This window comes from Sabethes cyaneus, chromosome 1 (assembly GCF_943734655.1).
Source record: "Sabethes cyaneus chromosome 1, idSabCyanKW18_F2, whole genome shotgun sequence".
NCBI lineage: Eukaryota > Metazoa > Arthropoda > Insecta > Diptera > Culicidae > Sabethes > Sabethes cyaneus.
In genome coordinates, this window is record NC_071353.1 from 944,203 (window position 1) to 967,585 (window position 23,383).

Sequence of the window (23,383 nt, forward strand, 5' to 3'; positions counted from 1 at the left end):
GACGTCAGTTGAGAAACATTCCCTTGCACGGGGGGATGTGCTGTAAAAAGATAATGGTTATAAGTAATACGGGGAAAATGTTGTACAAAAATTCTGGTAGAAGCCATTTCTAATTCTCAACCTTAACTCAGTTGACCCTTTGTGATGTGGTATTGCAATACGTAGATTTATCAGCAAACGAAAATCAACACGGCTATATCAAACGATATTAATTTACAGTTATCTGCCTTTGCAGATGTCAGATTTCTTTGTTTCACGATTAGAATATGCGAAAAATTGTTATTAATTTTACACCCCTATTTCGTCGCACTTCTTTTTTTTTGTACATAAAAATGCTTTCAACCTTTTTTCCGTAGTATTTCCAATGCCAACCAACTAATCTGTTTTCCTCTGATTTTCCTTACAATGCAACAGCAGGATTGAACGAACGAAAAACGTACTTTTATTTCATAAGAAGCATTCTATCTTGTCCATCCACTACTGCGTCGAGTCCCTATTGTCCAAAAAAGACTTACTGACAACATATATACGTAACATTTTGTGAAACGATACAAATTTTGCAGCTCTATCACGACCTTCCACTACTGATGGAGGCGGCTGTTTCGAACAAACCAATAGCGTAGTAATATATTGTTCATGTACTTATTTATTACGGGAAAGTTATTGTAAATAATCTTAAAGCTACCCTTTCCCTCATTGAAATTTTCCTTTAGTGCAATAATTTACCAGGACATAAAGAAAAATCGTCTAAAACTTTTCAGTGAATGATGCTAGCAAATACAAAATTGGAAGCAAATCTGCTTAAATGCTATCCCTCATGAATTTTAGCAAAGCTGCATGTGTAGTGAAACATCGTCGTAGTGTAGTCAAATCTTCACTTTTAGGCCCACCCGCGCAAGAGCAGTGACGATAAGCCACATCCCTACTATCTACTCTCCAATCTCACCCACTCACTCACTCTCACTATCTATCTTTCTCTATTAACTGTCTATTATCTTTCTGTTCCCCCCCACACAAAAAAAAAACCTAGTAAAGGGCAAAACCCAAAACCAAGCCAAAACATTGTAAAAAAAATTGGTAGGACTGTTCCGTTTTTTTTCCACTATCGCACATCGTCGACAACACCCTCTATGGAAACAATATCTAACGATTATTTTACAACATTCAATTACCCTAGATGATTGAACTCAAAACAAATGTACACTCACCACAACCCAGTGTGAAACATGCTCCCAGCTGCGTGTGACGGTGGCGACAGAGCACGAAACTTACATACGTAACTAGCCGAAAATAAGAGTAATCCAGAAGAAAACAAATTGGAAAAAATGTATACGTAATTAGTCGTTAAGGTAAAGTTTATTTAATAAAACCTAAAGTAATTGAAAAAGTGAACTAAAAAGCAGAAAGTGGAAAAGTTACAAATAAAATTTAAAAAAAAAATGCAAAAAATAATTTAAAGATATGATAAAATAAGCAAACTAGATTTTTATAGTGGGTAAGTAACTTAATTGGAATGAAACATTGCAGAAACACTCAAAAAAATTTCACACACACACAAACACACAAAACAAAGTAATATATTCCAGTAAGTAGAAGCAGAGATGAGGGCTGTCAATATTTGACGACAACAAATTAGCATGAGGGCAGTTCCTATATGTGTGAGATAAAAGGCAAATCAATTCTTTGAAATGTGTCGAAAAAAAAGGTACATAGAAATTTATTGATGATGAAAAAAGCAAAACCCTATGGCAAAATAAATGACTATAAAAATTAAAAAAAAAAAACTTCATTTCGTTTCGAAGCCACTTAAAACGAAAGAATGTCCTTGAATGTCGAAATGTCGTTCGCAGTCGCAGTGGCAAAGAGCGCGGTAATGATTAGTTTTCCACCGGAGCGGATCGACGACGACAACGACGACGATGATGACGACGACTGCGGCAGCCATCATCGGTAGTCAGGCAGTCCGGGAAGGTAATTTACGAAGTGCTGAGAAGGAGGAATATGGCCGCGACGATTGGAAGTAATCACCAGCCTTTTGAATGTGGTTTGCGGCGCGTTAAACTATCCATCTTGCCAGCAACCGAACGGACGGGGGAAAAAGCCCAAGAAAAGCCCCCGGGCAAAACTTGATGCAATAAATTGATGATGACAGCAGTGCCGCTCCGATAGCATATTATTACCGATCATGTTTGGTTACTTTGTAACTGCTGCTTGCTCTTTCTGATCGTGCTCTGCGCAATTACGGCCCAGCCAGCCAGGCAGGAAGGCTCTGCGATTATTATTTAGGGGCTACCAAACATTGCAACGAATCGTTCCTCAAAATGGACGGCCAAATTACACCGAACAAACCGATTGGTTTCTCGGAAAACGTTGCGCGCGATTGGCAATGGTCTAAAAATCGACTCATTCCGGCTACCGGTGTTGGCCGATCGTCAGCTGCAATTGTCGGTCGGTGGTCTGGAAATAAAATTGTAAAATTGCAGTTGGGTTTGTTTCTTACTTCACGAATCTGCAATCGATTGCGCCGATTTCGCTGATAATTTCAGTGCTAGTTCAAAGTTTACCGAAAATTCAGACAAACCCCACTAATGAGCTTCGTGATGTCAGAAAATTATTCTGCTTATTAGGTTTTATGGTATGGAAAAGTATATAGTGAATAATTTCGGCTCAAAATACTTCTTCATCGGGCAGAGTAGTGTGCAGGTAAGATAGTTTTATTTCAATGACAGAATTGATTGTAGGGTCAAATTACTGCATCATTACCCAACTTTTGCGAATCGGATCTAAAAAGAAGAGTTGGATTATATTTCAATAGTAGATACTGTTTGATTTGAGGCAAAAATTTGAGTAATTTTTCTTATATACGATGAAAACAGTAGAACATAATGATGAAAAAAATAAGTCCGTGGAATAGGACAAAACAAGAACTGGAAAGAGCAAAAAAATAGATGATAGTAAAGTCAATTGAAGCACATTTATTAAGCACGTTGGTTAAGCAAAGCTAGGGGATTCGCGGGTTAGAACCGAATTATAATTCAATCCAATTAATGCCGGATTCGAATCCAACGGACTCTACATAGGCTGATATTACGTAATCCATGAACCCTATTAGGACTGGTAAAATATAAACTCTCTAACTGTTTCGAATAGCCCTAAAACCAAATAACGTCTTAGAGCTACATTCCGCTTACGAAACCCTGTTGACTCTAAAAGTCTAATTTTCGTCTTTCTCCTTTCTCCTCCTTTTTCTCTCTGACATCTTGTCCTGCCCTATTCCTACTATGTCCCAAGCCCTATTGTCCTCTTTAATTACGTTGCGTTTTTACACTATATCGTTCGACCATCGCTAAAAATAGAATTTTGGAACTTTGGAATAATTGCTAGAACATTTACAGTTTTGCAAGTAAAAGGTTTGCCAGTAAGCAACGTCGTATTGTGCGTTTAGAATGGCCCCCACCGGTAGCGTATAATAACATGATTTGGAATTTTAATAAACTTGGAAAGAAATCTCAGCCTAGAAACGAAGGGATGCCAAGTTGGTTCTTCTGCCAAGGACGTCAAAATGTTACGCCACGGCTCTGTCAACGGTACTGGACGGTACTGTAATTTTCAAATAGTACATGATTAACATATCACGATAGCGCTCCGCATTGACCTTAGTCGTACAAATACGGGTATAGAATGCCAGCATGCCGTTAACCAGATCAAACAGTCAGCTTTTCGGTAATCCATGAACCACTCTTGGACTTGACTCTCACCAATACCGGCTAATGGCTATTCTATTGGTTTGCATACTCATTTAACCGGAAATGTGCCTCGTCTGAGATGATTCTTGGATGAGAATCGTGATCGGTTTCCATTAATTCTAAGGCCAAATCAGCAAACTTACAATGCAAACAATGATCAGAAAGCGTTAAATCATCAATTGAGACCATCTTGTATAAATGTAAACAAATGTAAACCCATGGAATGGAAACAATAACGTTTTCTTCCAGGAATATTTCCAAACTTTGTTTTAACGTGAAATTATTCATAATAATATGATAAACCGTAAAGCAAAGCTTGGTGGTACATTCCGGTTTTGGAACTTAAGCTACTATTTTTATTCGACAGACTTCGCAGCCAGCTGTTAGCAAACAGGTCTATTGCGGGGCTAGTTCTATTGGTTCGATTCTATTAGTTCTTGCAGGCTTTCCCAGTTAGAGCTTACGAGTGTCGTACCTCGAGGCTAACTGAGAGGCTAGAACAAGAAACCTTACTGATGTTAAATCTACTTAAATGTCAAAGTTTGATAACTAACATGCCGTCGTGAAACGGTGGTTCTAAAATTGATGAAGGTACGGTAGGGGAAAGTAATGAAAATTTTTTGGAATGGGGGGGGAAAGAGCGGAAAGGTGAGGGAAGGGGGGTTTTTGACAGCTACGCTTAAGAAATAGTCGTTGTGACCAGGGCCGGCCCTTCCCTTAAGTAAAACAAGCAGTTGCTTGGAGCGCCACATTCAGGGGGCGCCATTTCGGCTACATAAAAAAATGGAGCATTAAATAAATAAGTTGTTCCTCCTTCTCCTTTAGCAGCATAGAGCCGGGAGCGCAGTCGTCCGGAATTCTTGCGACGTGACCGACCCAACGTACTCTCCCGACTTTTGCCAGACATACTATGGGAATCTCTCCAACCAGTGCCAGCAGTTCATGGTTCAAACGCCTACGCCATTCTTCGTCTCCCGTTTGTACTTTGCCAAAAAAAACCGTGTTCCAGTGCTATCAAATTATAGCCTTAATTATTCTGATGAAAACCTATTTGCAACGAAACTTAACAATTACAACACTCAGATAACGAGATGGGAAAGTCGTATTGGCGCTATTAAATTATTTAGAAAAGAGATTTTCGAATCACTTCAAAATCTGCAATTATTTTTCGTTGAAGCAGCACGGCAGGAGGATGAAGCTTCTGAATCAACATGAATTCTGAACCGAACTTTTTTGTTTTTGAAGGTTAATCATTCTGATAATGGGTTACAAAAAACCAACAATTATGCAAGAGAAATGGCGAGTAAACGTGAATGCGTCGTTTATTTCCGAGGATTGAATCCGCTCCTGCCACAAGAAGAAACTTCCAAACCGTTATCCGGACCGTCGGATAACAAACCGATTCTACTCTGAGATTTAAAGTGCCTAGATGGCTTTAACCCTGTTTTAAAATTAATTTTATTAAAACACTTTTTTGAATTATTAAATGTACTGGAAATTAACGTATTGTATGCTTCAAATTTAGTTTCGAACAGTTAAAGAAATATCAGAAAATGCTTTCAGTTTTCTCTGTGATATTGGAAGCATGAAAAATATTATTTTTCGTTAGAATCTTTGGAATACCTTCTTATACAGGTCTTAACAATATCTTGACAAACGCTACGCATTCGACGGATTGCGATACTTTTTTTTATTAGTTTTATGGTTAGTAGCGATTAACGTGGCATATCAAATTATGATATAATTCAATCTAGTTTATACCAAGATGTGTCACAAAAACCAGAACTTTGTCCAGCTTAACAAAGTAACAAAGCATGTTTAAAGTAACAGAACGAGATAGAATCTTTGTAAAAAATTCCGGAGGCGGCATTTTGAGGATTTGCGTTGAACGACAAATTGGCTAGCGCCGGCCCCAGTTGTGACTCCTACTAATCTCAGATTATAGCTCAGATTATGATCCACCCAAAACACGCATTGTCCATGATATTTTTGTAGAAACGGTATCAAAATTTTCTTCAAATATTCGTTCTGGTACACATCTTAATTGATAACCAAATGAAAATATACAGCATCAATTTCTTTTTATGTTTAAACTTGTAATTTATGTTCGGAGATGCAGTGGAATTATCCATGGAATAGTATCGATCATTTCCGGGAACTTGCGTTTTCGAAAGAGGGAAGTTACTTTCGTCGTCCAAAACAAAGCAAATCTGTCCCTCGGTGTATTCCAGGGCTCCTGTCTTCTTTCAGTACTTTATTTCGACTCTTTTCAATACACTGAAATCGCTTTTTACGCGGTTTTTTACGTGAATTTCGGAATTTTCGCGGTTTTTAACGCGAATTTCGGAATTTACGCAGTTTTTTTTACGCGAGCTTCGTAATTTACGCAGTTTTTTACGCGATTTTCGGAATTTACGCGTTTTTTTTACGCGAATTTGGGAATTTACGTGGTTTTTTACGCGATTTTCGGAATTTACGCGGTTTTTTTACGCGATTTACGGAATTTACGCGGATGTGCTCAAAACGTTTATTTTTTCGCGTAGTGTTGAAATACACAAAGTTTTTTTTACGCGAAATTTTGTTTTTTTTTTTCACGCGAATTTTGTAATTTACGCGGTTTTTAACGCGAATTTCGGAATTAACGCGGTTTTTTTACGCGAATTTCGGAATTTACGCGGTTTTTTTACGCGGTTTTGATTTACGTGGGACGCATCCTTCGCGTAAAAAGCGACTTGAGTGTATTTGTTCAATGTTTGTAATCAATATTTGCAGATGTACAGGTAAAAACGGCAGAACTGTTTGTGGCATGCTGTTGGCCTACGGTATCCTTGTTGTTGAAGGCACGAGAAAAAAAACGATGTCCTTCTGCGTCCATAATTTTCGCTGGTCTTCCACTACCTTGCTTGCGAATAGTTGTTGGGCATCTTAGGTTAAAACAGAATTGAAGTCATCTACCTTGAATTTCAGAGTAAAATGGATTCCTCATCTGATTTACATGGCAGGAGCAGATTCATCGAAAGATGGATAATTGCTGATTTTGAATAGAAATTCGAAACCATTAAGTATGTTGCAAATATATTATTATCAGCATTAAGACTGCAATTTCATAGTGCAGATTTTAGCGGAGTAAAGGGTGTCTACGATGAAATTGTTACACACTCAAATGGCTCTTGCTTCTGAACAGTTGGGCCAAATTAATTGAAATTTTCAGTGGAGAAAATTTAACAATGCATTGTTTGGGACCTTTGATGGGAGACCAAACTCCTCCGTTCGAGATGTGTCAAAAAAACTGAATCTGAGTAAAAGTTTCGCGCAGAAGGCCAAAACTTGAGTTGGATTACGTTCGCTCAAGGTTCAAAAGGGCCCCAGCCTGTGACGAAAAACCGAATACAAACAGACATAAAAATGATAAAACTTTGTTTCATTGTTCCATTTATTATCCTGAATATTTGATAGCATTCAGACAAAAAGTCGAATGTTGCGAATTAATTTTATATATATTGAAATTTTATCGTGAGCACCCTTCACAAACGAAAGGCGGAGCATGGTGCAGGCATATGAACCAGGTCCCCATTGTAAATCTGGCGAACTTCGGGAATTACGGTGGCCGGCCACGATGCAAGGATGCCGCGCGACTGTGCAGAGAAATCTGCTCTCTTCAAGAGCACCGCCGGCGCCGGCACCAGGAATACAGCCCAAGTAACCTTGCTGGTTTTATTACATACTTGTGGCGGTTCTGGCGACCAAAAGTTGTCATAAAAACCACAATAAGATCTCAATAAAACTCAAATTGTTACGTGAGAGGGATCCAACGGGCTGCGTGTGTCGAGACTCTCAACGACTAACCCAGGACCTAATAGAGTGGTACAAAAATTCTTGATTCAGCACAAGCCACCCTGGTTGTGCATTTCTCATGCTGGTAAATGAGAAGAAGCAATGTATTGTATTAATAACTTATTTATTTAATTTGTAGCCGAAATACTTACATCGTTGCCTACCGACATACGTCAGATGTACGATGGGAATCTTTCCGAGCAGCACCTGTAGCTCGTGATTCGTGTGCCTCCGCCACTCTCAGCTTTCCGTTTGTACTCCGCCAAATATCGTCCGCAGTACCTTCCGCTCGAACACGTGAGCAATATCACGACGTATGTCATCGGTGAGCAGCATTACGGCATGAAGTCGATAAACAACTACCGGTCTAATAAGGGTTTTGTATAATTACTGGTCATTATCCAAGCAAATATCATCTGAAGGTAATAGGAAAGCTTAATGATGATAGATGTCGTTTCTCCAATCTAGAATGTGAAAGTGCTCATCTTCTACTGTGCGAATGCTAGGCATTATTCAAAAAAAGGCGCAAATTTATTGATAAAGGACTGTTAGAGCCTTCGGAAATATGGGGTAGTTCTCCTCAGAAAGTAGTACAATTATTCTCAACATATTACCGTGTTGGGATGATGCCTTCAATTAAAATAACAATTACTAAACGACATAGTAGCTGTTCATAAGTAAAGGCATACAGCAAAAGAGGTCACACCACAATAGATTAAAGAACTGGTCGCAGTGGTCCAAGGTCCCCAACAAAGAGAAAAAAAAGGGTTTTGTACGTTGTCAGTTTCGTACGACGTATGCATCTTAAGCGTAGCACCAGCGAACACGATCTCACGATATACGATCTCATCTACCACTTTTAGTTCGTTATCGGCAATGGTTACCGTCCCTGGGAAACACGCATTGGTTTCCTGTGAGTTTTTTTATTTAGTCTTCGACGTAATTATTTTTAGCCCAATCCTTCTAGACTCCGCTTTCAATCTGGCGTTGATTGCCTCCGCCGTCGCTAGGAGTTGGCTACTCTTGGTGCAAGTCGCCTGCCCGTCGAATCACCCTGTCAAGAGCGATGTTAAACAGCATGCAGGATAAGCCGTTACCTTTTCCCAACCCTCGCCGCATCTCGAAGGGACTCGAGAGTATCCCCGAGATGCGCACGACACCCATCACTCGATGCAACTCTGATCAGTTGCCGGAAAACCGTTCCATAGCTGGTCTCGATCGGATGTATCGTATGCAGCTTTGAAATCAATAAAGATCTGTTTGCGGGGGCACGTTGTGCTCCCGACATTTCTACAATATCTGTCGAATGGTAAAAATTTAGTCCGTAGTTGTGCGGGTCTCCATAAAGCCCGCCTGGTAATTTCTCCACGCATCGGTGTGCTATCGGTGACAGCTAGCGTAACAGGATCTGGGAGAGTACCTTGTAGGCGGTGTTTACCAGCGTTATGTCGCGATAGTTGCAGCAGTTGAGCCGATCAACCTTTTTGTAGATGGGACAAATCTGTAGCTTCTCTTCCTTCTAAATCTTGGAAATAACCCAGTGTAGCACCGTTGCTTCTCTGCAATGTTTATAAAGCTCTGCCGGCAGGTGGTTCTTTCCAGCGGCGTTGTTGATCTTCTGCAACCTGATTTCTCATTTCTCACTTCTTGGAGACCAGGTGCTGGAATATTACTATTTTCCATAGGCCTAGGTTAACTTCTGCAACTTCGCCATTAAGGTATTCATCTAAGAACTGTTTCATGTTGTTACCTTCATTGAAATCGTCACATATAGTAATAGACGATATTTTTAATTTAAAACAATGTCTAAAATTTAAACATGGCCTTGCAAGATCGAAATAACCAGCATTTAATGTGTTCCAGGTATGTACAACTTATTAATAAACCTAAACTCAAGCCGAAGGCGTCAGCAATGAAAATCGTTCTCCTCATTTATCAAATTCAAGATACAAACACAAAACAATTTTAAACATTTTTACTTCGGATGCGTATCCAGGAGATCTAATGTAAGTTTACAAATAGTTTAAGCGCATGTTTAGCTAAACAAATTATCCAGGAATCAACAATAATAGTATGAATGAAAATTCATACTTAAAAAGTGCGAAAGAGCTCTTAAAATTATGGTTTCGTGTTGAACTGTTTTGATACGTAAGACATTTTAATAATCAGTAAATGCCGGCGCAGTTTTATTTGTTTTATAATAGCAATTATTTAGTTTTGGCAATGCAATTCTTTTGGCTAATTGTTATCAATCGATTTATGAATTAAATAAAAATAAAAATCTGATGACCACATTGAATGCATGGCAGAATATAGAATTAACTTTTAAATTTTAGAGGAATTCTAAACGAACCTTTGATTGCGATTAACTAAATAGCTCGGGTCGAATAAAAAGTGTTTGAGGGCGTTAAATAGAACAATGATATATTTTAGCTGCCATTAAAATATATTTGGTGATGTAACGTTCTGTCCTCGGAAAGTTCTGACCAATATTGCATATAATTAAACGACCAGTTGTAGCAGACGAAATTAGGCGCTGTTTGACCCCTCGAATTAAATTTAAAAAAAAAATTGACATCCAGCACAACTGTTTCTTAATCAGCCGAGTTTATAAGACAAGGCTCGATGTAATTACCGCCAAATGTTGGGTATTTAGAAATTAGAAAACCAACTTTTACACCGACAAGTTTCCAACGTGTAGCAACAATAAATTTTAGGATATTGTCATATTGTCATTACAAATTATAACATTACGAAGTTTGCACAGTTGCTCAGGTCGCACAGTTGAGATTTATATCTTAATAACTGTAAGCTGCAAGCTATTTGATTTACCTATAAGCCACAGTTGTTTACTTTAAAAAGGCAAACTTGAAAATATTTCGACTTTAAAATTTATTCACCTACTAAACGAGTTCAATGTGCAAGTTCAAGTTCTGTGGGAGTTAATAATCTTTCAGTGTCGACATATTCATCTTTTCATCTACAATTGAAACCGCTCGTAAGCAAAGTTTCGCCAAATAGAAAAAATACCGCTCTACGTACTCCACGTGAATAACAGCAGCTTTCCGTTGATTCCTGGTGAATGGTATACGACTCCAGCACCATTCATTCGTAAGGCAATCCGGATCAACTCGGAGCCTGCACTCCCCCCGGAATTGGCAGCACTTTCCCGTCGGCAATGCTTTCAGTTGGCTGCGGGGCAACGCGCATGTGCCTTCCGTAGCGAGCCAAAAAATGCCGCCTGCTGTGACGGATTTATGAGAGGAAGCTTCCACACAATCGCACGCAGCCCAGGCTGAGGTGTCACGCGAGGGGAGGAACGAGAGAAAGCGGCTCGCAGGAATAAAGCATCCTGAAAGCAAGCGCTAAGTTCATCGAGTCTACAACAGATGACGACACGGGAAATGTCCTGTAGCAAATGCCAGGCTTTCGTGCTAAACTAAGAAAAAAAAGTACGAATGAAAGGAACTCCGAGAAAGCGAATAAAATATCCTTGAATGCTTTACGAGCTTCTAAAGGAATGATCGTAAATCGCGAAATAGTGCAAGGAAAGGGATTTTCTTCCATAGGAGGAAACGCGAGAGTGAAAAAAGAGTTTATTCACATAGCAGTGCAAATTCCACGCTACATTACAAAGTTCATGCTTTAACTATAGTCATTTTTGTATATTGTAAGCAAACTCTTGCCATTCGTGAGTAACGATAAGACAGTATTTCTTTAAATAAAGTAATGTAACTAGTTCTGAATGCATCCAAATGAATGAATACATCATGTTTTCTATTAAGATCACCTAACTATTGTAGGGACTTTGCCCGGTCGAATGCGGATCTTATTTTCGCTATCATGCCCAATGTAATAAAGGTAAATTAGCAATTCCCATTTAATTGCGCAATACCTCCTGATTGCAGATCAAAATCGCTCCCTAATCAAGAACCTAATACGCGTGCGATGAGGTTTACTATTATTATTTTCTGCTGAAGCTTGATTTTTAGCAGATAATTATTATCGCTGTTAAACGCTGGCAAATCAATTACGAGCCGCTTGGAGCGCACCGGGAACTCTGCCATTGTTTTGCAACATGTAGAGAAAAAGATTAAGCACAGCAGCGCGTAATTGAATTCATGTTCTAGCCTCACTTTGCTGCGGTCCATCAAGTCAGGTAGTGCAAAACGATTTCGTGCCCCACTGATATAAGGCTCCATTGTCGGTCGCTGATAGGAGAGAAAAACCTGTTGGCAAGTAGAAAATTATGTCTCATTTTTTCGTCCACTGGAGCGAGCTGGACCAAATTTGTGGACCTTTTTCGTACGGACGGGCTCTACTCGACCACTGCGGCAGTAAATTCAATTAAATTTCTAAAATGAAGCATGTTTTCTTAAAACGCGCGATCGTGAAATTTTCTTCTCTATTTTTTCCTTTGTCTACGGAATAGGCGGGAACGGGAGGTCATGGGACCATACGAGAAAAACACAGAAAACGTGATTCACTCAATTAATCTAAATCGCTCGGTTTTCTCCGGTTGTGTCCCGATGGCGAGAGCTTGGTGCCTTTACTGAGAACGAACATGAAAAGCATGTTTTTCTTTTCCTTCTATTGCTTGACAGCACGAAGACACCAGTCGGACCAGTCAGCAAGTGGATCGGTGGATTGGATGCATCGGTGAAGCTACGGGGGGAAAAATTATTGATTGGTGAGATGCGAGAGGAAGGCTCTGTCACATGTTAGGTTAATTAAATTCATTGGATTTTTCTTTCCCATTTCGTTCTGCGATGTGGCAGATTTCAGAGGAAAATTCGCCGAAAAGAGACAAGAGAAAATTATTTCTTGTTTCATAATCAACGACGTCAAAAAGGGCACATAAATAATTTATAAGCGCTTCCCTTTATTTTATCTTCATTCGTGATACATACAGGTTTAGGTTGCACGTTTGACAATGTGAATTGTAAAATAATACAAGAATTTTGGTGTTCAAAAAACAACATGAATCAAAATTGTTAAGATCTTAGCTTTTTTTGTACGGTAGCGTGCGTTGCATAAATAAAATTGCCCTGTCATGGTATTATGTTGCATATTATGGTCCAATTTGAGAAATAATCGTCGAAATCCTAAGCAAACGTAATGTCGGCAGTAGAAGAAAAATTGAAATATACTGCGTGCTTTTGACCATAAAATACTGGATGAAAATTCAGCCTGGCAAGTCTGACATCGAATAGAGAAAGAAGTATACGAATCGATTAATGCTGGCTAGATGAGCATGGAAAACATGCCGCATACATGGCCGTGAACTGACAGCATCGATGTATGGCAATTGCATACATTTATGCTCTTAAACGAAGCTATGCTAGCCATCTATCGGTCGATAGCGCAATTGTTGAAGGCTGTTCAATGCATGCTCTACCTCTATGCTGCTTCATATATGCGTTTTACTACTCCGCCGGCAACCGTGTGTGAAGCATTCGATTGTATTTAAATTATCAACAGGGTCGTAGCCAGGATTGTCGACTACAGTTTTGTTTTGTCTGTACAGAAAAAAATTCAACGAGAATTTATTGTTGACTAAATAAAAAAAAAATCTTTAAAAATCGTTATTAAATAAAAAATTTTTTTAGAGCAAACATTTTTAAAGGAACTCGTTTCTTTTTATATATATATACCTACGGATATTTTCGAGAAATTGCCAAACTTTTTTATTTGATTTTATTGATACATAAATTGCAATTATTTACGGACGATTTTATCGTTTTTAAATTTTTTTTGCATACCTCTTGTTATAGATTCATGTACTTTTTTTCAGCAAAGATACACCTCTCAGTAAACTTTAAAGCACGTATTTCTGTTCCAACAAACCAATCATGATCAATCCCCCTTGCAGTGACATGTAGTGAAGAATGAGTTTTTTCGAAAATCTGAGAAAAATGGAGAAGCGTCACTGCTAGGGGGATTAATCAATCCATACAAAACTTCGGGAAAATTAATGTAAGGTCGGAATAAGCAATTACAGCCCGGACTCGATTATCCGGGTGTTCATTTTTATTTATAATCGAATCACGCGGATAATCGAATCATTATTTTTGGAACAAATTTTTTTTTGGTATGTCAAGTTTTTTGACTTTTAGGTATCATGAATGTTTTATTTATTACTAGCTGACCCGACAAACTTCGTATTGCCACAAATTAACCTGTGTTGTACATAAATCATGAGTCTCGGATGATCTTTGTCACTATCTCGAGTTTTGCAAGCCCCCCAGTGGGCGGCGCTTCCGACGGCGGGTCACCGGCAACACTCGCGACCGGCTCGTCCTGAATGATCTAATGTTACTATAGATAGTTTTTGTGGTCTTGTTATTGATTAATGTTTTATGGAAGAGTCTCGAATTTCTCGAGTTGGATTAGTTTTTGAGTTTCGCAAAAATTTCTGTTTTATTTGTATGAGAGTCCATATCCCCCTACCACAGGGGTGAGAGGTCTCTAACTATCATAAAATAAATTCAACACTCAAAAATCTCCTACATGCTAAATTTGGTTCCATTTGCTTGATTAGTACTCAAATTATAAGGAAATTTGTATTTCATTTGTATGGGAGCCCACCCTAAAAGGGAAAGGGGTCGTAATACACCACAGAAAAAAAATTCTGCCATCTAAAACTCTCACATGCCAAATTTGGTTCCATTTGCTTGATTAGTTCTCGAGTTATGAGGAAATTGGTATTTCATTTGTACAGGAGCCCCCCCTCTTAAAGTGAGGAGGGGTCCTAATTCAACATAGAAAATTTTCTTGCCCTCGAAAACTTTCACATGCCAAATTTGGTTCCATTTGCTTGATTAGTTCTCAAGTTATGAGGAAATTTGTATGGAAACCCCCCCTCTTAAAGGGGAGAGGAGTTATAATTCCCCTTATAAAGAGGGGAGGGGTCTCAAATTACCCTAGAATAAATTCTTGTCACCGAAAACACCCACATGCCAAATTTGGTTCTATTTGCTTGATTAGTTCTCGAGTTATGCAGAAATTTGTGTTTCATTTGTATGGGAGCCCCCCCTCTTAGTGGGGGGAGGGGTCTCTAACCATCACTAAAACCTTTCCTGGCCCCAAAAACCTCTACATGCAAATTTTCACGCCGATTGGTTCAGTAGTTTTTGATTCTATAAGAAACACAGGACAGACAGACAGAAATCCTTCTTTATAGGTATAGATTTTTCTATCTTCCCAAAAGTTAGAAAATTCCTTTCTTACAATTTTTTCTACAGATGATTTATTTTGGTACAATATTATTTTTTGTGTGTTATGATTTTTAATATTGACGTGTTATAAATGATTTTTTTATTATTGATCAATCTCCCCTAAAGTCATAAGATACCTTTTTTGCAATTTTTTTATTAATGATTTCGATAATGATGATGATGATGATTTTTAAGTAAAAAATTGATTTCATTATCACAGGATTTATTTTTGTTTTGTTCGCCGATAAAGGGATATAAGAAAGAAATATTGTAGCTTTGGGGAGGTGAATCAATACTTGTTAAGTAAGAATCATCATGTAGCATGAAAACTATAACATTAAGGTTTAATATAATTCATCGAAAAAAAAAAATAATTTTTTATTCACCCGGATAATCGAGTCCGGCCTGTATACCAAATTTGGTTGAAATCGGAGGTGATCGATTACATCGGATATCATCATTTCACTTAAGAGATGACTCCTAAATAACCTTGAAAACTGAATGTTGTAAAAAAACCCAAGATAGAATAGAATTTTTTGGTGAATTTCGAAATTTACGCGTTTTATTTTTACGCGGTTTTGCAAAGCGATGCACTATAAATATCGGTATGCTATAAATTCACTTGTATTTTATCTGATAGCAGCGCAAGCGCAGACGAACGACATTTTTACGCAGCGGCGGTTGTTTGCGTCTTGGCTAGAGTGTAAATTTGAAGTGATCGTTTTTGATAGCGATGGACATATGCTACAGTGCTACGTCTGTTATCCTGTAGCCAAAGTAACTTACACTCTGCAGATAACTGTTATCATAAAACCAGTTCCTCTTTTTGATGAGTTATTTTGGTTTGTTTGTTTTGAGGATTTGGTTTAATCTGGAAATTAAATAAAAAGAAAACTTATCCAATTTAATTCTACTATGGTATATTGGTACATCGTCGTAATTGCCTATTCCCGTCCTATCCAACACAAATTATTAAAAATATCAGCATTTTTATGACACACAATGCAAAACTAGTTATTCCTACACAAATACGTGCGCGTTAGCTTCGTAAGCATTGTTGTGATTTTTAGTTCGGACGATGAAAAATTTTGATGGACGAATTTTAAAACGGTACGACGGATTTTAGAAATAAAGTCAGTTGCGTAATTTCAACAATATGCTTTAATAGTCGCTTTTTAGTGATTTCAAAGTTCACGGATCGGAAGGTAAGTGTGTTTTAGTCAAATCAGCACAAGAACTTTTGGAGTATTCATTAAATCCATCCAACAAATGATGAAAATTAGAATGGCTTTACTTACTACGACGGGAATTAGAAAAAAAAAACCGTATGTATATTTTATTCTTCAGCCAATTTGGTTTAATGTTTATTGCTACTCCTGAGTTATTGAGCTACGTGACCATTCTTTTTATATAGCTTATGTTCTTTAGATGGTTGGATACGTTGGATGCATGGTCCATATTGCATATCGACTGGGTTTAAGACGCAATTAAGCAATGCGGCTTAAAGTAGCCAAGAAAAGAATTCAGACAAATTTTAAACGTAATTTGGGATTAATTGTCGACAAACCAAAGTCCGCACGGGAAGAAATGAGCAAAATGACTCGTGATGTCAGGATTTTATTTTATGTTTTATGATAATACACCACAGTATGAGTGACATTTTTGTACTGTCAAGAAGCTCCAACGAGAGAAGAAGGGTCGTCGTATCCTGTACCCTAACAATTGGTTGCGAAGTCTGTCGAATAAAAAGTAGAAGATTTGGTGCGGATTGCTTTTTTTATCGCAATTAAATACTTAAACCAACTAAAGAGTTAGTTAGGAAATAAGTAATATATCTGTGCGATATTTATATCTCGAAGATTAATAAACAAACAATATTATGAAACGCAATATACCTTAATTTGGTTGAAAACAAAAAAAAATGTAAAGCAGAACGGGGCATGAGTGCGATGTTTGAAGTTGTCAACAATTTTCATGAGATATAAAGAAGCACAGCAATAAAATATATTTTATATTGATGCAATAACTCAATATCTTCACATTCAGTTATAAATCTTCCTGAGTAATAGTGTTATGCGAAACAAATTGTTTTATTTTTCTGATTAGGTGCTGAATCGCACTTTTACCCCCCTAGAGGGGCAAGAGTGTGACGTGTGAATCCATGAATTTAGCACAGCAGTAGCTAAGAAAACCATAATATTTTGAATCTGCGATATGTTTCGGAATATTCTCAATTTACATTTTTCCTATTTTCTGCAGGTGTACTGCAGCCTCCGTCAGATCGACACACTACCAAACGTTTCTTTTTGGTTTCTTCGGTGGGTAGACGCTGTTTTGCTTCGGCCAGCATGTGTAGAGCACACAATTTTCTGCAGGCCTTCCATTTCTAGTATCTGTAATAGAGTGCCTAAAACTGTATATAACTACCTATGCATTTTTGCCTCGTCCATGAATCGCACTTTTTCCCGTCACTGAATCGCACTTTTGCCCCACGCTTTGTTACTTGACGCTGCTACAATTTTTCAACAAATAATATCCTCCTGTTAATATCGTATTTGTCGTATAACGAAACATTATATCAAAAGCACGTTAAAATAACATTTACACATAAGTCAGCAACCATGTTTCGTAAACAACACATGTTTACGATAGATTCAAGCAGTCAAAGTAGTCATCCATCCATGCCAATGTAGTCAAATTTCATATTTGACGGATTGATAGTTTTTTGCTCAATGAGAGCATATAAGGTGAGGATGAGAATATTGTTTATTCTGTTCGACTTAAAATTGGATAAATTTTTGATGTTCATTTGCTTTTATTTGATAGATAAAATTCATCTCCTTTCAACCCGGGTTGTTTGAACAAATTTATTATGCGATAAGCATCCATACCAATGTAAAAAAAATCCAACGAAAAATCAGTGCACCACGTCGAAGCTCTCTTCCTCACCTGTGCATATCGCATTGGCACTCAGAAGCGAACCATCGAACTGTCAAAACCTTGGTCAAAACTAACCATGCTCCCGAGCAGGGTTATTTTCAAAAAACCATCGAACTGTCAAATTTTAACCAAAAAGTTAAAAATTTCGCGAAATGGTTCACAGCCTTACTCTCTCATGCATCTCAGTTTCTTTTGTGTTTATCGCTAATCGCAATATAAAATTTTGACACCTGAACCAATAAATAGTTGGTAAACATTGTTTTTATTTATTGCGTTCATGTTGCGAAATTAAATTTTTTCGAATTGAAATGTCGCAAACATACTTTTCATAAAGCCCTATAAATGTATCTTTATAGGGCTTTAGCGTTTTAGGGCTCTCGGATGACTGGCAGTAAGATGCTATGGAGAGGTATAGGAAATGTTTGTTTTTTATCAAAATTAGGCAGGAAACCAGGAAAATTAAGTATAACAGAATAACTGTACCACAAATAAAATATGATTAGTGATTGTTTTTCAGGTAGGTAAATATAAATAAGTGAGAAATTTTGATTTTACTACCACTAGAAAAGCGCCATCTCTTGAAAAGCAACGGTTCGTATGGTGTCCTATTAAAATCAAAAAGCGTTATTAGAAAATTAGAAAACCAATCTAAGCAAAAAGCTTGAAGCGACTCAAAATACTGAATAAATTGAGCTGAGTGCATTAATGTGAACTATGTTATCAATTCGTATTGATGATTACGATGATTGCTTTGAGTGTGCCAGTATATAGGTACAGGCACAGACAAACAGACGAGACACTCGCTTTAATTCCATCGTCCAATCAAAAACCACTCATTTTTCAAAAAAGCATGTTTCGCAACATGGACACACCGTGGCGCGCGAGTGTTGCTTCGAGTTTTCAGTATAAAACCATACAAATGTAAAAATCCTACAGCATAAAACCCAGCAAATGCAAGCTACTCCGCAACATGCATAATATAGGGTGCTAGTGTGCAAGCAAAATGTGTAGGACAATGGTTTTTAAAGGATTTTCTTCTAAGTCGTGGCAGTTCGTCAGTGGTACAGGGATAGCACGATATAAGCCAACCTCGTTATAAAACAACATCGATATAAGACAATTCGATGTAAGACAATTTTTTCCTCGATATAAGACAAATGGCTTTGACATAGTTGGTAACGACGCCTGAGCCAATTTTCCAATCCAAAACCGGCGCCATAAAGATGTTCAATATTTCTAAATACATAGTGCTAAAAATTGTAAAAAACTAATAGCTCAAACAATAATAAATAGTTCAAAAAATGCAAACACAGAGCAAAATTGGCGACTGCTAATGCAAAAATGTTTGAAAAAATCATGTTTTGATATAAGACAATTTCGATATAAGACAACTTTCAAATCTTAGCCAGATCTGAGCCAAGTAGATAGACAGTAGATGTTGGCTACGGTCAAACACATAGAATAAAGTTCGGATTGCCAGACGCAGATCGTGTTTGGTCCATGACCTTTGTACCACAGACTAACAGACGTAACACTACAGCATGGTTCCATCGTCAACAAAAACTATCATTTCAAATTTCCACTCTAGCCGAGATTCAAACGACAATCGCTGCGCGAGAACGTCTTTCACCTGCGCTGGCGCTGCTATCAGATAAAATACGAGTAAATTTATAGCATTGCTAAATTTATAGCGAGCCGCTCTGCGTAGCGCGGACACTGCACCAGGTGATGCCAGTGTTTTTTGCGAGACTTAGAATAATCATTTGAACGACGTTTTGCTAGAAAATTTGTTTGAGGTGTTACGTCTGTAAGTCTGTGTTTGTACTGTTACGGAACAACGGTTTATCCACCTTTCCTCGTGCCTAATGGCGGCTATTGGATACAACCATTCGAAAATATTCGCATACTTTTGGCAGCTCTGCCCATCTCAGGTTGACAGTTCCACCTTTGAGGTGCTAAAAGCATTTAAATACTTTCGACAGGTTGTACCCACTAGCCAGCAATAAGCACGCCAAAAGGAGGATAGACCAACCTCATGTTTTGTTATCTTGACCTTTATAATAAAGTCAGGGATTAATTAATTTTACACGTTGTAACAAATAACACTATGAAAGAATGTCAAACAGCAAAGCTCTTTATAATAATATTTTGTAAAGTTTTTGTCCTTCCAGTGTTGGGCAACTGAAGGTGAAAAAACAGAGATTTTTTTAATCGAGCCAAAAAATATACTTTTTAGGCATTTTTACTTAAAGTTTAAACGTCAAAACCAAACCTATTCTTGCTTTTCATACATACGTTATTATCACAGACTAACAGACGTAACACTTCGAATAATTTTTCTAGCAAAACGTCGATCAAATAATTATTCTAAATCTAGCAAAAAACACTGGCATCACCTAGCAGCTCGCTATAAATTTAGCTATGCTATAAAATTACTCGTATTTTATCTGATAGCAGCGCCAGTGCAGACGAACGACGTTCTCGCGCAGCGACTGTTGTTTGAGTCTAGGCTAAAGAAGAATTTTAAATTATCGTTTTCATCAGCGATGGAACCAGGCTCCAGTGTTACGTCTGCTAGTCTGTGTTATTACGTTGTGTTTTCAATCGACTGGATTCAAGTTTTAGGCAATAATATATGGCAGGGCAGTCTTCCGATAAAGTCATTAGGACGAAAATTTGATGTTTTTCCAACGTTTCGACTCTTTGTTGGTGTCCCCTTGAAAAACACAACCAACAAAGTGTCGAAACGTTGGGAAAACATCAGTTTTCGTCTTAATAACTTTATCCGAAGACTGTCTTGCGGAATATTATTGTTGAAAAATTGAAAATAACTCCTTTTTTTGGTTTTTCTTGCTATTTTTGTTATACCATAACAAAGATTTAGCAGGAAATTAAATAAAAAGACAACTTATCCAATTTAATTCTACTATGTATTTACTTTATATATACATAGTAGAATTAAATTGGATAAATTTTCTTTTTATTTAATTTCCTGCCAAATCTTTGTTATGGTATAACAAAAATAGCAAGAAAAATAAGAAAAAGGAGTTATTTTCAATGTCTAAACAATAATATTCGGCAAGACAGTCTTCGGATTTCCAGGTTTCGTATTCTACTAAGACGCTCCAAAAACTTCAGTCACAGATTTAGCTATTAGTCGTAAAACGCGAAGTCGATTCCATGTCCGGAGGCCTATTACATCTATAAACGTTTTTACATAAACTAATTTATCTCCATACTTGCCTAAACGAATAAACTTACGTTAAATCGTCTAAACAATCAGGAGGATCAGAGACTTTTTGGCGTTATACCAACAGCAATATTCCGAAACAACACGAAAAATAACTCGAAATGGACACCCGGGTTGAGGGATAATCACCATCAAATATCTCTTCCGAGCAACTTTGCATGAATTGATCAACTTGCACACAACGTGTGTATGTTCTCCGTTTGCATACACTTCAGGCGCATTTATGTACTTCCAACAGATGCTAGTCTGTTGCTGGGCTGTAAGGATTCCCTTCTCAACTCAAGACGCACAACGATTTGGCGACTGTCGTGGATTCAATTTAAGGAAGGGATTGAATTAGCGCACTAAGGAATCCCCCGATGGAAGTGAATCACTTTCCGGTGTTTGGACAAGAGAAAGGAAAACAGTCGGCAAGCAACAAAGAAATCTGCTCGAGTGCGCCGCTAAATAACGGAGGAAACTTAAACGAATAAGCCGGCAATAAAAAGAGTCGTAAACAAGATTGTAGTACTTTCGCGGCGGAGTGTCGCCAGGGCAGTTCTTCCAACACTTTATCATCATTTGCTTTGTTTTCTATTTGATCAAGGAAGCAAATTTTGCGTAATAAAACGGTCAATGAGGTGTGTTTAATGTCGACATATTGTTTCAGATTCGACGACATAATCCCTCCCAAAAGTATGCAAAACGAAAGATATAACAAGTCCTGCCAGATCAAATAAATCCCCGTCGGTTTATTCCGTAACAAGACACTATGGTTTTACCAACGGTCGTCTATGATTAATAGATTAATATAAAATCCCCACCTTCAACCTGGCTTGGTGCGAATGTAAAAATATATAACAGATATGTATACACAGACAAAAAATATCGAGGATGAAACCATTTCACATGTCCAGTCGGAGGAAGAACCGTGTAGGAGATTATGTCGGAAATTCCGGGGGGAATTCATTCAAGAGTGGTACGAACACGATGATATACAGCCACAGTTCAGTAGCAGCAGTGGTGACCACAACTAGAATCCTTTTTGCGTAGTCATGGCCATTGCGATGGATGAATTATTATGCAAAAATGGATTAATGTATATTTAATAAACACGTTCGAGCTCAACTTTATTATTTTAAATATATGAAGGTGGTGCCCACTCGTGTTCCGTGCATCCTGCCTTTTGTTCTAGAGAATATAGTCATGTTTGGAATGTCTCATAGTCGAGCTAGATACACTCTCTGTCGCTATCCACATTCCACCCGCCCCTCCCGGGTAGCTGGCAGAATCCGTGCGGCAGAGGAGAGGTGCTAAATGTACGAATTTTCCTTCGAAGCACACTGCCATACATACCTCTAACGATTGCCCCATGCGAGGATATCCAAATGGGCCGAGCAGAGCTGAGCTGAGCTGAGCTGAGCCGAGCAGTGCAGAGCAGAGCAGAACAGGAACGGACACACACTCCATGGCATTTTAATTTATCTCCTTTGGTGCAGAATGTGTGTGCATGGGCCTACGTCGCATAATTTTAGGCGTACAAACTCGACAGTTTTCGGTCCACTGCGTTTTACAGGGCACGCAGTTGGCTCAGCTATATTGCATGTGTTGCACTCCGACGATAAATGAATTTAGGGACACGGTGGCACCTCGTTGCAACTGCCGGACGCACTCTACGACGACTAGAACCCAGCGCCGACTGGAGCGTACAAGATTTAAAACATTGTTTAATGCATTTTCACTTACTTGCTATCCGTGCTGTGATCAATTTTGGAAGTGCACGGCTTTTGGATCCGGTAATAATTGGAAATCCATCGGGGTCACTTTCGGAATGCCGGCCAAATGACTTGCAACGAGATGCAAGCAAGCCAGCAAGCAAGTAAAACAAAAAAATCTAACAGATTTATGATTTTATTATGACAGTTTGTCTTGCCCGGTACGAGCATGGTTTCAATTACCTTTTGCTATCCTCGATGTTCCGATTCGACGGTGCGGATGCCATTGGTCAGCTTCCATAGGGACAGTTCATTGCTTCAGCGGACGTTTGTGTACGTTCACGAACCCCGTAACGCCTCTGCAATGCAAGCGGAAAACGCGAACTAGGCGAACAGCAGGTAGCTGTGCTTCTGGAAAACATCACGGGAAACAAGAGCCAATATTTAGTAACCAAGTCCTTGTCCTCCATCCTGGCGAGGTCGGAGAAGATTGAAATTTGTCGAGGTTCATTCGAACCGTTCGGAAACGGTCGAAAAACAACGTCACACAGACAGACAGGATGTGCGGAGTACAGAAATGATGGCATATGTTAATTTATGTAGTTCAAATAGCGATCAAATATGTAAAATATGATTTACAACCGCCCATCCCGGGAGAGACAGAGCATGTCGAATGGTGCGCCTCGCTGAGAGGTGCCCTCC